Genomic DNA, 12,447 nt, shown 5'->3' on the forward strand with positions numbered 1-12,447 from the left:
GCTAGGCATACTGAGACTATGGTCATTCTATGCAGGATGAACATTCCTCTAGAGGATATAGATACTGTAACTTTTTCTGGATTTATCAAATAGATTTCTTATATTGTTCATTCCAAATAACATTGTGTCAGGGCTCCATTTTATCTACATCCTCTCAAACACTTGTTATTTCCTGCTTTTGAAAATTTATTGCCCTTCCAGTGTGTGTGTGTGAAGTGTGGAAGCTCCTTTTTTATTTGAAATGCATTTCCTGCATCATTGATTATCAGTATCTGTTTCATGTGCTTTTTGGGCATTTGGGCATTTTGGGCATTTGGGATCTGTGGGTATTTTATTTAGATGGTTGGCAATTTAACTGTGTTTAAGTTGTAATGTAGTTCTATTTTGGATACTGCAAGTTGACAATTTAACATTCCTTGCTTAAACTTGTGCACGCAGAAATAGTCCAAGTTCCCGAGAAACCAGGGATTATACTCCACCACCTAGAGACTATGCATACCGTGATTATGGTCATTCTAGTTGGGATGAACATTCCTCTAGAGGATATAGGTACTGTCATGTTATCTGGATTTATCAAATGGATTTCTTAAATTGTTCATTCGGAAATTGAAAAGACTTTTTTTTTTCAATTTAGTTATCACGATGGCTACGGTGAGGCCCTTGGTAGAGATCATTCTGAACATCTACGTGGAAGTTCTTATAGAGATGCATTTCAGGGATATGGTAAGGGTCCAGGATGGATTTGTAAATTACAGAATTTTATTTAATAGACCGGATTGTTATTTTAATGAAATTCTAAGGAAAATTGTAAAGGACATATGCAACATGTTTAAATATTGAGTATTCTTTTTTTTTTTGATCATCCCAGAAACATATTTATTCATTTTCATCATTGTGCACAAATAATAAAATAAACAGTGCTTATCTGGTACTCATTATCAGTATAAAGCCTAGGGAATGATATGAAGGTGAGAACTTCAGTTAACGTTAAGAAAATGTGACTGAGCATTTACTTTAGAATTAAGTTTGTTAAGCTGCAAAATACTACTCTTACACTTCTCTTAAATAAAACCTTCTGACTATTGAAGACTTGATTAATATCCTGTCAACAAAGGCGGAGGAAAGCAGATATTTCCAAATAGTACTTTAACTAATTCATGCTTTAATGATAGCAGTAAAAATGTTTAAATGTAGTCCCACATATTATTTTATCAACCCTGCAGGGACCTCTCATGATGCACCACCTGCACGAGGGCCTCGGATGTCTTATGGTGGAAGCACCTGCCATGCATATAGTAATACACGAGATAGATACGGCAGAAGTTGGGAGAGTTACTCAAGGAGCTGTGGTGATTTTCATTATTGTGATCGTGAGCATGTTTGCAGAAAAGACCAAAGGAATCCGCCTTCTCTGGGTAGGGTGCTCCCTGATCCTCGTGAAGCATATGGTAGCTCAAGTTATGTGGCATCTATAGTAGATGGTGGGGAGAGTCGATCTGAAAAAGGAGACTCGAGCAGATATTAAAGCAAGCATTCAAAATAATAGTTATTGCATACCAAACCTTGTTTGCAAATCAAAAATTGAAATGTTATTTCTGCATCGTTACCTGCATATTACTGACAGAAACATGTTGGTTTTGTGGAGAGAGGTAGATACTGACTTCCTCCATGAATTTTTTGAGGTATTCAAAGGAAAAGGAATTGTTTTCAAAGTAATTTCATACTTGTTGATGCTATTTGAAAAGTGTTTAGATGTAATATCTACCTTAAAATTTTCACAATAAAATTTTACATGTACTGCAAGATGCCTGGTGCTTTTGGTTAGCCGCACATGCTTAAAGCAAATTCAATAGGAGAGTAAATTGTGTAGTTTGTTGTACGTTTTCCTTTGTTTCTTTGAACACAGATGCAAAATTAGGGATGTGTTATGTCGCCCTTGCAAGCTGCTCAAGTTTTCTAATTAGGCTGTTTCTCTTTAAAAACTAACAAGGTTAAAATGTTGGAGAAGTCTTCAGAAAGACTACAAAACTGTCTGCCTCACCAGAAAATGTTTATTTTTTAGAGGAATAGTACAGGTCAAAGAAATAATTAGATGTATTGATACTAAAGTTTAAGACATCCAGAACATTCTATGTGAAGCATTCTGTGACTGAAGAGGATAACGGTAATGAAAACTTTTTTTTTCACGTAAATCAGAAGTGAACCAGCTAAGTTTCTCAGGTGCATACCATAATGAATTTAAATGTTTTTAGTTTAAATAGTGGAAAGTAAGTGTTTTGTCTTGTGAGGTACCCACGTTAATTTTTTCTTGAATATTTTGCCAATGGATGTTGTAAATAATGGTGTAGTAATATGTTCTTAGAGATAGGAATAATCTAGAGTGGTTGGGATAGTATCACATTTTTTTGAGATGAAGTGTAGCTTTGTCGCCGAAGCTGGGGTGCAGTGGCTCTGTCTTGGCTTATGGCAACCGCTGCCTTCTGGGTCCAAGCTATTCTCCTGCCTCAGCATCCTGAGTAACTGGTATTAGATATGTGTGCAGCACAGCTGGGCCAATTTTTGTATTTTTAGTGCAGACAGCGTTTCACCTTGTTTGCCAGGCTGTTCTTAAAATCCTGATCCACCCTCCTCAGACTCCCGAAGTGCTAAGATCATAGGCATGTGCCTCCACTGTCAGCCTATCGTATTTAATTGATAATATGAATGGAAACACTTTAAACCTCATACTTAGAGGAAAGTGAAGTGTATAAAACATAAACAACAGCATAAAGTTTCCGACGGGATTGCTTAAAGTTTTAAGACATCATTGAATGATAAAAATATTTAGACCGAAATAACTAAATGAATTAATTTTCCTGATTATACAAACTAAAGAAATGAAATACATCAAGTTCCAGAAGTTTTGCAGTCCATAATTCTTACAATTGACAGACTAATCTGCAAGGAGGAAGTATGTTCTTGAAAAATTTTGACACAATCATCAATTTTTATAGGGTAAGTTTACAAATAATTTTAAAGGGAGAAGTTACCAACTTTGATTTTCAAGTGAGTTATTCGTGTTATGAAGTGTTTTCATTCACCTGTAGCATTGTGAGGATGAAGTGAAAAGATAAATCCCCCGAGTCTTGTGTATCTTACTGTCCATGTGTGATGGCTCAGGTCTCTAATTCTAACACTTGGGGAGGCCGAGGCTTGCAGAGCACTTTAGGACAGGAGTTGAAGACCAGGCTGGCCAACACCATGAAACCCCATCTCTACCAAAAATACAAAAATTAGCCGGGCATGGTGGTGCCTGCCTGTAGTACGTTGCAGTTAATTGGGAGGCTCAGGCAGGACAATGGTTTGAACTTGGGAGCCTGATGCTGCGGTGAGCCGATATTGCACCATGCACTCTAGCCTGGGTGACACAGTGCGACTCCAACACAAAAATAATTATGTCAATCAACAAATATATCAATAATACATAGGGTATCCTTCAGTTCAAGCAGTTATCGATTCTTTTTTCTTTTTTAGAGACAAGGTCTCACACTGTTGTCCAGCCTAGACTGCAGTGGCACCATCATGGCTCACTGCAGCCTTGAACACGGGGTTCAAATGTGCAAGCCTTCCATTTCAGCCTCCCAAGTAGCTGGAATTACGGACACACACCAACCACCATGCCCAGCTTTTGTGTTTGTGTGTGTGTGGTAGGGACAATGCTTTGGATATGTTGTTCAGGCTGGTCTCAAATTCCCAGACCGAAATGATCCTCCTTTCCTGGCTTCCCAAAGTGTTGTGATTATAGCAGTGAGCCACTGAGTCTGGCATATCTTTTCTTATTATGAGCGACATTCCACCTCACTGAGTCTGGCGTATCTTTTCTTGGTATCAGCGACATTTCACCTTTGCTCTTTTAATTATTTTGAGATGTACAATAAATCATTATTAGGTGTAGTCATCCTGTGCCACTGAACACTAGATATGATTCCTTCTAAGCAAGTATAATTTAACCCACCCCCATCCCCTCTTTGATCCCTCCCTTACCAGTTCACATTACTTGTATCAAAATATCACATGTATGCCAAAAGTATTTACAACTGTTAGGTACAAATTTTCATTCCCTTCCTCCTTCCCTCCCTTCCTTTCTTCCTTCCTGTCTTTCTTTCTTTTTGTCTCTGTATCTTTCTCTCTCACTGATTTATTTTTTTTTTCAGACAGAATCCTGCCCTGTCACCTAGGCTGGAGTGCAGTGGCGTGATCTCAGCTCACTGCTCCCTCCTTATCACGGGTTCAAGCAATCGTCCAGTCACACCCTCCTAAGCAGCTGCGACTGCAATCATATGACACCAATCCTGGCAAATTCTTTGTATTTTCAGTAGAGACCAGGTTTCACAATATTTGCTCAGGCTGGTCTTGAATTCCTTTCCTTTAGTGATCCACCCACATCAGCCTCTCAAAATGCTGGGATCCAGGCATGAGCCACAGTGCCCACCCAGCTGTATGCATTTCTCTCTCCCGTGATCTCTCCTATTTTATTATTTTATTCTCTTTTTATTTCTGAGACAGCGTCTCGCTCTGCTGCCCAGGCTGGAGCACAGTGGTGTGATCTCACTTTACTGCAAACTCCATCACCAGGGTTCAATGGATTCTCCTGCATCAGCCTTCCAAGTAGCTGGGATAACATCCATGGGCCACCAAGCTTGGCTAGCTTTGGTACGATACTAGACGTGGCATCTTGTCATGTCTAATTGCGTATCTGTTTTAAAGCTGGATTGATCAGCAATATTGACTTCCTGGAATGTTTTATGTTTACAAAACAATTATAGTACTACTATTTAGCCTCCTCAGATAAAATATGGTAACACACAAAACATACACACACAGACAAAGACACAGTCAGTGATCAAAAAAATCAGGGTAGGCCACGACCTAAATGAAAGGTGAGCTGCTGCAGTTGCCTAGAATTAAACCAGACCAGAGTTGACCCATACCAGTCTGAGAGATGTGAACAGAGGCTTTCAAACAACTCTATCAGATACATGTTAGATTATTCTCCAGCCATAGCGAAGGGACATTAAAGATCTGTTGTGCTTAGAAGAGTCTGGATGATTTGACTTTTCCAGGGTATTAGCATTCATGATGTTGGCCTTTACAGCTCTCTGCAATGAAGTCAGTAGACAACTCAGTTTTTCTAGGAGTCTGAAGTGCTTTTCAGAATTATCTAAAACTTAGTGGCTTAAAACCATAATTATAATTTCCTAACGGTCAGTCTCTGCAATCGCCCTCAGTCTCTCAGCCAAATGAATGTGGTTCAGGGGCACTCAGGAGGATGCAATCTAGTGATGGCCAAAGATGGGGACATTGGCGGGTGTCTTCTCATCTCCCTGGTGCCATGGCTAGCGTGACTCAAATAGCAGGGGCTGGACTGCTGAGATGCTCAGACACCTTGTTCTGTTTCTTTGAGTCTCTCCATTGGATGTTCCTTCGGCATAGTGTTATCAGGGTGTTAGACTGCGTGATGTACTGGTCGGGGGCTCCTAAGGGGTTTGTCCCCATGAGAGCAGGAGACTTAGGCAGAGTACTGTGTTCAGCTCCATCAGGAATATTTTCAAATGGGTTTGAGAAGAATTTCAAAGTGTGTTTTAGACCACTACAGTGGCCATGCCTAATAATTCCTTATTTTTACAAGTGCTGGATGGGTTTTTCCCAAAATAATGCTTTTTGGGGGTTGTGGGGTGGTGGAGACAAAGCTTTGGTCTCGTGACCCAGGCCGTAGTGCAGTGGCGTGATCTTGGCTCACTGCAACCACCGCCTCTTGGGTTCAACCGATTCTCCTGCCTCAGCCTCCCAAATAGCTAGGATTACAGGAACCTGCCACCATGCCCAGCTAATTTTCGAATATTTAGTAGAGATGGGGTTTCACCATGTTGACCAGGCTGGTCTTGAACTTCTGACGTCTGGTAATCCACCAGCCTTGGCCTCCCAAAGTGTGGGGATTACAGGCGTGAACCACCCCGTCCGGCCTTCAAATTATATTTTCCTACCCACTCACTTCCACAATTTTTTGGACCTATCTGCATGTTCTCCTCGGAGGCGGGGGGATGGAAACAGTATCAGAGTTCTTGAAAAATTTATGAAAGAGAGAATGACAATACTATACAAGGCTTAACCTATTCACAATACTGTATTTACTGAATAAAAAGATTACTTTTAAAATTGTACTATTGACTAAATAAATAAAATACATTCTTTCAATCACTCTAAAATATGTGTACATGAAGAGAGTAGAAGAAGGGTTCTAATACATAAAGAAATACATGAGGCTGGGCATGGTGGCTCACGCTGTAAGCCTAGCAGTTTGGCAGGCAAAAGTGGGTGGATCACTTGAGGTGAGGAGTGGGAGACCAGCCTGGCAAATATGGTGAAACCCAGTCTTGACTAAAAATACAAAAATTAGCTGCACATGGTGGCATGCACCAGTAATCCCAACTCCTCAGAAGGCCGAGGCAGGGGAATTGCTTGAAGCTGGGAGGCGGAGGTTGAGGTTGAGCCAAGATCCTGCCACTTCACTCCAGCCTGGGTGACAGAGCAATACTCCTCAAAACACACACAGACACCCCAAAACAACTAAATAATGCAAATAAAAATTTTGTACTCACAGTTCAACTCGCATATCTAACAGAAAACAGAAAGTACATTAAAACGAAGTTTCCACAAAAGGCAAATAAAACAAATGAATCACCTTGCATATAAAATTAAAATAATAAACTGAAGAGAACTATACGGAAAAAAATTCAAAATTTACAAGTAAGTACTCTAAAAGAAGCTGAAAGTCACTCAAAACTTTTCTGGATTCCATGTCTCTGCAGTGCAAACATGATCATAAAATTTGCTGTGGGCAGAACCATCAAAATGTATCTTACAACTCAATAAACACTTCAAGTCTCACATGAGAATTGTAAAGGAAAAGGGACGCGTCTGCTGTATTTCTACACAAATCTGAACAAACACTATTTCTTTGTGCACATTGTTTCACTACTCCAAGAAAATAACTTCCATATTAATATGAGGGGATGTGAGAAAGCAGGTCTGCATCATGATAAGTAACACTGGGTGTCCACACCACTACTCAGGTGGGCCTTAATTCCCAGCCAGCTTCCCTCCCTGGACACACAATGAAGGGCTCATCCATTTTGCAATCTCTTCACATTTCCTCCCCTGTGAGCCCAGTGTGGTTCTCCAGATTCCCTGTGTAGCGGCCTCTCTTGTCTGGTGGGGCAGGGTGGGGCAGGGAAGTGTGAGTGATGATGGCAGAGGGCAGAAAGCATCTCAGGGAAGCCTGGGATCATTGTAACAAAAAATGATGGGCGTGGGACAGCCCATCAGGGAGGACGTAGAGAGGGGCCTTGGGAGGATATCTGCGTGGAGGGTGAGAGGGCCCTGGTTGAGCCCAAACTGAGCCCCAAGTGGTAGCCGGCCTCAGGCCTCAGCCGGTGAGGGATGATGAGACAGCCACCACTTGAGCCTTGCTTCTCACCCACTGACCTTAGACACTTATTCCTCTTAGGCGGCTTAAGGTGCCCCAATCCTAAAATGTGGGTGTTACAGTTCTTTGATGGCCATTTCTCCGCCAGCCCATGGATGGCGTGGGATTGCTCACTGCAGTCACCTCCCTGAGGCTTGGATTCTCCATGTGGGGCACAACTCCAGGAATCAACCGCCTCTCAGTCCCCAGCCCTAGACTGCTCACCTGGCCTCCTCTCTGTTCACGCTCTAATGGCCTCCCTCCCTGGAGAAGTACTGCAGGGGATTGAGCTACAGGCTCTGGCTGATGATCTAGGGGACTGCAGAAGTGGGTATAGGTTAGTTCAGGTCATGGCTCAAAGCCAGTTCCCCAGAGGCCAAGGAATGACCAGCAAGATCCTTTCCCATGATGCCCTACCTGGCGCTCACCTCAGCAATCCTGCCAGAACCTGGGCAGTCATGCTCAGCCAACCAGCTGAAGAAGGTCAGGTAGGAGCTGTACGGCCTGCAGCTGGAGGCTTGACCTTCCTGATCCCACAACCGCTAGACTGCAGTGGAATGAGACATCCCGTATCCTGCAGAGAGAGGAGTCAGGAAGGTTCATGCCAGACCTACCCTCCCACACACCAGCTCCCCTACCATGCTGGGAGGCGCTCCTTACCGAGGACGCCAAGGCAGTACTCCCGAATGATCACTTCATTGTGGAAGTAAAGACTGTGATAAAAGGAAAACTTCATCCTGCCGCCGGTACCCGGAAGAGTTGCTTTCCTCCCCTTACCTGGCCAAGAAGGAGAAAGAGGACGTACTCAAAGCAGCATTTCATGTAGCTGGGGTGAGGTGACCTGTTAGCTGGGGTGAAGCGTGTGTTTCTCCTTCCCAACTCTCTCATTGAGACACCCCCGGGTCCCAGGGGTACCTCAACCTGACCCAGACACCAGACCCCTCCCGAAGACTCAGGCTCCTTAGCCTGACCTGCAAATCCATCACGTACGTAGCTTAGCAGGACTTCATCATCATTTGTGATCCCGGCCAACATCTGGGTGTGCCGCACAAGCTGCCTCTGGTCAAGGAGCCGCCAGATGATTGGGTGGGCGTGCAAGGAAACACCCTGCAACTTTGCAAGAGCACGGAGAGTGTGGGGCAGGGCACCTTCCCTTCCAGGCCCTCTGTCTCTGTCTGGCGTGGAGGGCACCATCAGAGCTGTGGTGGTCTTGGTGGTGGGTGGAGGCAGGCCCAGACAACCTGCTCTGACCAGGGACTGGCACTGAAGAAGTGGGCAGGGGGTTGGGGGCGGGGTGTTGTTGTGTGAGGCGACTACTTGCTCGGCGTTTCTGAGCTGCAGGAGGCCCTCCTGTGCTGGGTGCTAGACAGGCTCTGCTGCTGTCTGAGTGTGTGGTCTCTCCTTCTCCTGGTCTCCCTGAGGGGTGCACGTGTCCACCCCAGGCAACCGCTGTGGGTAGAAGTAGCTACGGGGCTGTGCCTGGCTCTCCCCATGGAGCTCGAGTGGTTTCAAGGGAGCTTATATATACTCAGGGCCTAAACATCTTTGGGTGCAGTGCTGGCACAGGGAAGAAATTGTGTCTGGGGAGACAGTGCCTGCCTTGCATAGGACAGCAGCCCCGTGCACAGTGACATCGAGTCTTGAGCACCTTGTGTTTCTGGGGTAAGCTTGCTGGACACAGGCAAGGGGAGCAGGGAAGTTCCATGGCTGGCATGGGCATGCAGACTCCCCTTCCTCCAGGGACTTTCCCAGTGAATCGTATCCTTCAACTTTCTGCTGTTATGATGGGTCCTTGGCGCTGCTGTTCTCCCTGGTGAGTGCTGTGCTTGGCTTCCTGTCCCTACCACATGCCCTCAGGGCACATGCAATTCAGCTGCCCTCCTATGTGCATGAGCCTGTTCTCGGTTCCCCTTGTTGTCCCCCATGCCCTGAATCCTGGCTGACCGCCAGTGCCTACCACCTTGTTTCCCCCCACCTCCGCTCCCGGGAGCTCGGCGCCCATCCCCTGCTGCCAACCATCCCGAATTGGAAGCTGCAAGGATATGGCTCTGGCCCAGAAGCCGGGGATGCCATGTGGCCTGGGACATTCACGTAGCGGAGCTCCAAGTGAAGGACGTCCAGCGAGTCTCTTGCTGGCCGGGGCGTACTGGGGCCAGGGCCAGGCTGTGCCTGCAGGTCCTCCTGCTGTGGCTCCACATTGGCCTCCTCCTTGGCCACCACCTCCATCTCTGCAATGATGTCATCCCCCACTAGCATGCCTCTTCCCCCAGGGTTGTCTTCCTGCTCTGTGCACAGACCATCCTCTCCTGCACAGCCTCCAGCCTTAACATGGTGGCCTCCTTGAGGCTCCAACAGAGCAAAGCCTGTGCCTCCCACCCCCCACCCCCTCCCCCGGCACCCCTCGACTCTGGGGGCAACTCCAGGAGAGGCCTGCGGGCCTTGCCCTGCTGAGAACCACATCCTACACCTATGTGGAACAGGGTTCCTGGGGAGCCCCACAGGGCCCTTAGCCTGTCACTCTCACACTGCGGCTCAGATACCCAGCAGGGTTAGCTGCGCACAGCAGCCCTGGAGTCGGATGCCAAGGCCCTGGCTTCCAGAGCCCCGCTAGCAGGCACCACGGCCACCACTGCATTTGTGAGAGCCTCTGCACCAGCAAAGCAGTGCACACGGATCACTGCATTGGCGACCATGGCGGTAGGCCTCCCGTGTGCCCAGGACACAGGATGAGAAGTCCTTTGGAATGCCCCTGTGAGTACAGCATCCTCAGGGAGGAACCATGGAACTCGGAGTATGTATTTGCCTAGACCTGACAGAATCCTTGCAGGGTTTCAGCTTCTGGTGCAGAGGAATTCCACCTCAGCAACGTACCAGTCAACTTTAGTCCCACGCACCCGCCCTGCCCCAATCCCCCCAAGCCACCGCCGCTGCCCTCGCCCCAGCGGGCAGCGCTTGTCCCTCTCTCTCCCCTCTGGATCTGCAATATTCGGTACCATCAGCCTAGCCTGCCTAATGAAGTGAGATGTTTCATGTGTTCCCTGTGGGTTAATTAATGTCTTGCCACACTCAGGATGCCAGTTAGGGTGTAGGTCTTCCATGCCCACAATTGCAAAGGGCTCACAGTTCGCGTGTGCCTTATTCCACCGCCGCCCGCCACATGGCACAAGCGTGGTCTCGGAAGAGTTACCGCGAGATGATGGAGCTGCAGGCCAGCTGGGGCGGAGGGGCCTCAGGACACGCCCACAGCCTTCGCAGGAACTGGCTGACGCCCACCGCCTTCGCAATGATTGGCCGCTGGAGGTAGGCGGGATTTCCGGGCACGGCTTCTGGCGTCCTTCCCTCTCAGGGTAGCTGCCGCTGTCCTTCCCGCAGTTGGCCCTGTGGTGTTCCGAAGCCGGTTCCGTACGGCCTGAGGGCCAGGCGAACCTCAGGCTCTTTGTCCTACTAAAAATCGCAGGTATTTTCTGTTTCTCTGGACAGCTGGGTCTCTCGGCAAGAATAGAAAGCAAAGGTTTGGGATTTTGTCTACAAAAGGGGATGGGTTTTCTATGTGTGGTTGTTGAATTACGGGAGGAGTCAGTGGGGGAAAGAACTCCTCAGTGCTATTAAGAGACTCACTTTCGTTAAACTCATTGATTTTTGCTGAGGATTCTACCTTTAAGTGCCTAATATGTCCGACTAGTTGTGGGAGATGGTGCTAAGCCGCCATTTGTTTTCATGTGCACTTTTTATTAAAGCGGGTTTTCTCTGTGAATGTGGTCATAATTCAGAATACAGGCAATACACTTAACCACTGCGATTAAAAAGTCACACTTTTAGTTAGCACATGTCGCGTGTCTGATTTGCTTGGAAGAAATTATCAAATTTTGACATAAATTGTGTTACTTTAGTGTATGTAGAAATATGGGGCCACAAATAATCTGAGTTTCAGTTTGCCTCTGTAAAGCCTGTGATTGTCTCCTTCGTTGTATGACAGTATTTGAAAGATGTTTCATGTATCTTTGGCACCGTAAATAATTTAAACCGAATAAGTGGGTGTAACCGAGATAAATGGAGTTAGATAGCCGAAAACTGGAACAAAATAGATGCGCTTAAGTTATTCTGTTAACCTGGCACACTGCCTTACTCCTGTAATCCTAGCATTTTGGGAAGTGGAGGTCGGAGGATGGCTTGAAGTCAGGAGTTTGAGACCAGCCTGGGTAACGTAATGGACTCTTTCATTGCTATTTTCGCATCAGGGACTGGTTTAGTAGAAGTCAGTTTTTCCTCAGACAAGGGTTGCGCAGGGGAAGAAGGCGGCGAGGTGGACACGTTTGGGAGTGGGGGCTGGCGGCAGGGCTCCGAGGGGCACGTGGTGGGGCGGGTCTTCCGGTAGGAGCAATGTGACAGAGGCCAGGTGGGGCAGTGAGGCTGTCACGGGGACAGGGAGGGCCAGCGAGGGAGTAGGGAGGATGGTTTCCGGATAAAAGTGTACCACCTCAGGTCATCCTCAGGCGTTACATTCTCCACAGACAGGTATTACATGTCATCCTCCGGCATCACATTCAGGCCACAGATAGGTACGGGTTGAAGGCTAGGGTTCGGGGATCTTTGACCTATTGTATATTTCAAATCACTAAAAGATGGTAAAATATTTAGAATATTCTCCTCCTAGAACATTTTAAGTAGCTCGATTTAATCTCTTATCCAAATATCATGCTGAGTGTGGTGAGTCACCCTTGAAATCCCATCACTTTGGTAGTCCCAAGCCGGCAGAACACTTGAGCCGAAGATTTGGAGACTAGCTTGGGCACTATGGGGAAACCCTTGTCTATTTTTAAAAATACAAAAAAATTGCCCAGCTGTGGTAGAAAGCGCCTGTAGTACTAGCTACTTGGGAAGCTGAGATGTAGGAAGATCAGTTGAGGCTGGGTGGAAGAGCCTGCAGTGAGCAGTTCACTTTG

The 12,447-nt window shown here is 46.4% G+C and overlaps 1 pseudogene; it reads left to right on the top strand.

Annotated features, from left to right (window-relative positions):
* Positions 1-1,525, top strand: part of LOC134729855 (RNA-binding motif protein, Y chromosome, family 1 member B-like) — a 314,093-nt pseudogene extending 312,568 nt beyond the window's left edge.
* The last annotated feature ends 10,922 nt before the right edge of the window (positions 1,526-12,447 follow it).

Source organism: Pan paniscus, chromosome Y (assembly GCF_029289425.2).
Source record: "Pan paniscus chromosome Y, NHGRI_mPanPan1-v2.0_pri, whole genome shotgun sequence".
In the NCBI taxonomy this organism is placed as follows: Eukaryota; Metazoa; Chordata; class Mammalia; order Primates; family Hominidae; genus Pan; species Pan paniscus.